Genomic DNA, 4,292 nt, shown 5'->3' with positions numbered 1-4,292 from the left:
TGACACATGACATTAGCCCCCACGTCATCATATGCCACGTGACACTTAACGTGACACGTCATCATCCAACTGACGGAAGGACTAACGTGACCAATCGTGTATCTTTCGGGACGATTTCGATTAACTTTATCTTTCGAGGACCAAAATGGAGATCGGGGTATCTTTTAGGAACGATTTTTGCTATTTACTCGTTAAATTATGGAGAGATAATATTCAATTTGGTCCCTGAACTTGCATGCAAGCCTTAATTTAGTCCATACAGTTTCAATGGCCTTTATTTAGTCCCCAAATTTTGTGAACATAACTTATGTTAGTCCTTAAAACTATTTTCAACGTATAAATGTTAACGAACATTGTCGTGAATAGCTGGATGCCACACTAAACTTTGTAGAATGATGTCGTTTTAGTTTTGGCACTCAAATAATCTAAAAACAACATCATAAATGGTGTTTATTAAAATTCTACCTAACAAAATAAGTGATACCATGCCGTTTTTGAGCTATTTAAATGCCAAAACCAAAATTGCATTATTTTACAAGTTTTAACTAGTCTTTTTATACTAAAAATCGTCTCATAGACTAATATGAGGCACGTTTATAAATTTTGGAGACTAAATAGAAGCAATTAAAACTTCAAAGACTAAATTAAGACTTGCATGTAAGTTTAGGTACCAAATTAAATATTATCTCAATTATATGAAAGTATAATTTCATAGTTAATTTGAGTATTAACTCCTGCATTGATTTTCATTTTTCGCGTGTTTCCTCGTTTTGCTTCTGATGTTGGCCTTGGTCCTCCTTCAGTCCTTGTGTGTTTTTTTTTTGGTTCCCAGTTTTGGGCCTTTAAGGAGTTTTTGGTTATATCAAAGAACAAAACCAGCTTTATTTTTTTTGGTGACATAAAAAACCAACGTTATTTAATTCATATATATAAGCCTCCCTTCTTACCGCTTTGGCTTCCTTTTCGTCCTGGGAGAGTTTGCCGTTTTGCAAGAAGTCAGCGATAGAGTCCATCCAAGAAGGGGCTATTTTGGTCAGGTGGAGGGCAACTGCTGGCTCTTTCGTGATGCCTTGGATGAGGGAGCGGTTGCTGGTTCCGGGTTTTGTGCTCGCCAGCTTGGATAGGAGGTCTGCCCGTGTGTTCCTCTCCCTTGGAACGTGTTGGACCGTGACCTCTTCAAATTGTTTGATTGTTTGCTCAACTCTTTGACCCTCTCTAAGTATTTCTGTAGTAATGAGTCTCTAGCTTGGTAGCTTCCATTCACTTGCGAAGTGACGACTTGCGAATCACTGCATACTTCTAGCCTCTTGGCCCCGACTTCCTGAGCTAGAACCAAACCCCCTAGGAGGGCTTCGTATTCTGCTTGGTTGTTCGATACAGGGAACTCGAACTTAACTGATTGTTTGTAGATGACTCCGACTGGGCTTTCTAGGATGATTCCGACACCCCCAGACGTCTGGTTGGAGGCTCCGTCTACATGGAGCTTACACCGTGTGTCTGTGACTTCGGTTGGGTTCTCGGTTACTTCCACCAGGAAGTCTGCCATTGCTTGCGCCTTAATTGCGTGTCGGGGCTCGTAGCCTAGGTCGTATTGGGATAGTTCGATGGCCCAGGTCATCATTCTTCCCGCTAGATTGGGCTTTTGGAGCACCTGACGAATCCCCTGGTCCGTTCTCACGACCACCTGGTGACTCTGGAAGTATTGTCGCAATCGGCGGGAGCAGACCAGAAGTGCCAGCGCCAGCTTCTCCAGCTTGCTGTATCTGAGTTCTGCCCCTTGCAGTGCTCTACTCACAAAGTAGATTGGTTGCTGGGCCTTCCCTTCTTCCAGCACCAACACCGCTGCAAGCGCTCCTTCTGTTATGGCTAGGTACAGATAGAGTGGTTCTCCGTCCTTGGGCTTCCCGAGCATCGGGGGTGCTGCTAGAATCTCTTTGAAGTGGTTGAAAGCTTCTTCGCATGCAGGGGTCCACTCAAACGCTATTCCCTTCTTCATTAGACCGAAGAAGGGTAGGGCCTTTGCTGCCGATGCACCCAGGAAACGGAACAACGCGGTGAGCCTTCCCGTCAGCCGCTGAACGTCTTTGATGTAGCCCGGACTCCTCATCTGGAGTATTGCTTGGCACTTTTCAAGGTTGGCCTCCACTCCCCTCTGGGTTATCATGAACCCCAGGAACTTTCTGGCCTTCATGGCAAAGGCGCACTTAAGCGGGTTGAGCTTCATGCCGTGTCGTCAGAGGGATGTGAACACGTTCTCCAGGTCACTTATGAGATCGCCAGGCAGGGTGGTCTTTGCGAGGATGTCATCCACGTAGACTTCCACCGTCTTGCCAATGAGGTCGCTGAATATTTTGTTCATCAGTCTCTGGTACGTTGCCCCCGCGTTCTTTAGGCCAAACGGCATCACCCTGTAGCAGTAGGTCCCCCTGATATTATGAACGCCGTTTTAAATGAATTAGACACTATTAACGTAAAAACTAAATTAAAAAAGTAATATAAAAGATATATAAATTATATCTATTAATAATTTACATTTTAATATAATTTTAACTAATATTATTTAAATATATTCATTCTCTTAATGTTTAGTGCAAAAAATATTCCAACATAAATTATATGACATCAATCTAATTTTTAATCATAATTAATTTTGTAAAGTCACATTTATACCAACATCCTTTGTCTATAAGTACTTTTATATATGATGAATTAGAATATAAAATTATCTTTTGCATAGCAATTAGAACATGATACATTAAATAAATACAAATACCAACACGGAAAGAAAAAAAATATTTCTAAAGAACTAAATTTCAATTTAATTTATACTTAAAAGTTGAAATAAAAAACTCTTACTCTCCAAAAAAAATTACTATCATAAATTTTTTTTTTATAACTTGCAGTAACATAATAGAACTCTATAAATTTGCACATATTTTTCTTAAGATTAAGATCTCTCTAAAATCATAAAAAATTTTAAGTGGACTGCGTGCTGTTATGGTTTAAAATTTTATTTTTATGTGTTTTTATATAATTTTTTTAAATTTTTTTATTCATTATATATGAGGCATTTAATAGTAGATTCAAATAATAACTAAAGATTGATTGCAATTTAGAAAAGAATAAGGTGAAGTATATTTTTTGTCTCTGAAGTTTGACATAAGTTTTAAGGGTTAATACTCAAATTCGTCCCCGAAAGATTACGCGATCTTCATTTTCGTCCCCGAATGATTTTTTTTAATCAAATTAGTCCCTGAAAGATAAAAAATAAGTCAAATTAGTCCTTCTGTCAGTTGGGTGATGACGTGGCAAGTCAACGCCACGGTCAACGCCACGTGGCAGGTCAGCAACATGTGGCACGCCATGTGGCAGATCAGTGACACGTGGCATACCCAGGTTAACGCTGCGTGTCACTTGACATGTGAAAAAGATTTTTATAGTCAAAATAGTCCTTGAAAGTCCAGACGTAAGTCATTTTCATCCCTCAAATTTTAAAAATTAGTCAAACTAATCCTTATATAATTTTTATTTTTTCTTCATAATATTAAATTTGAAATATTTTTTGATACTACTAATTTTAATAGAAATGTAATTGACAAACAAAACATTAGTAATTGTATCTTTTCTTCTTAAAAATATTTTTCAATAAAATTATCTATGTCCTTTAATTTTTCTCAAAATCTCTCTTATATAATATAAAATAAATTATTAATTATGTTAGCTAAATAATACAAAATTGTTTGTCTTATATCTATTAAATCTTTATGAAAATTTTGTTGTTCTAGTTTATTTAAATATACTATTTAAGTGTAATTTGAATCACCATTTATTTAAGAAAAAAAAAATGTTCGAACACAATTAAAATTCAATAAAAAAAATTGTGTTATTTGAATTGAAAAATTGTACTTTTTTATTTAAAGACTTTAAAATTATAGTATCAAGATTAATTTAGTGTAAAAAAGAAAATATTGAAAATATTACATAACAAACTAATATGGATGTAATTATATAAAAAATAGAGAAAATACTACTTTCCTCCCCTGTGAGATACTAAAATGACATTTCTCTCCTCTTTATTTATAAAATGTATATTTCCCTCTCTTATAAATTTTAAAAAACCTCATCTTTAATTTATTTTAAATTTTTTTGTATTAACTAATGTTAACTTTATCCATTTTCAAGAAAAAAAGAAATTATTCTTTACAAAAATATCTTTTAGCAAAAAGTTTATTTTTTTGTCATTAAATTTTGCTTAGCAAAATAGTCTTTAATAAATTATTTTTTATTAATTA

General features: G+C 35.3%; 1 long non-coding RNA gene across 1 annotated transcript in view; it reads right to left on the bottom strand.

The window, feature by feature from the left end:
* The window catches only part of LOC110272309, a 13,668-nt gene continuing 9,826 nt past the window's right edge, over positions 451 to 4,292 (bottom strand). Inside the window, exon 3 of the long non-coding RNA XR_002363500.1 lies at positions 451 to 461. This is a non-coding gene — a long non-coding RNA (uncharacterized LOC110272309). The remainder of the gene's footprint in view (positions 462 to 4,292) is intronic.

This window comes from Arachis ipaensis, chromosome B05 (genome assembly GCF_000816755.2).
Source record: "Arachis ipaensis cultivar K30076 chromosome B05, Araip1.1, whole genome shotgun sequence".
NCBI lineage: Eukaryota > Viridiplantae > Streptophyta > Magnoliopsida > Fabales > Fabaceae > Arachis > Arachis ipaensis.
This window is presented reverse-complemented; position numbering and strand designations above follow the sequence as displayed.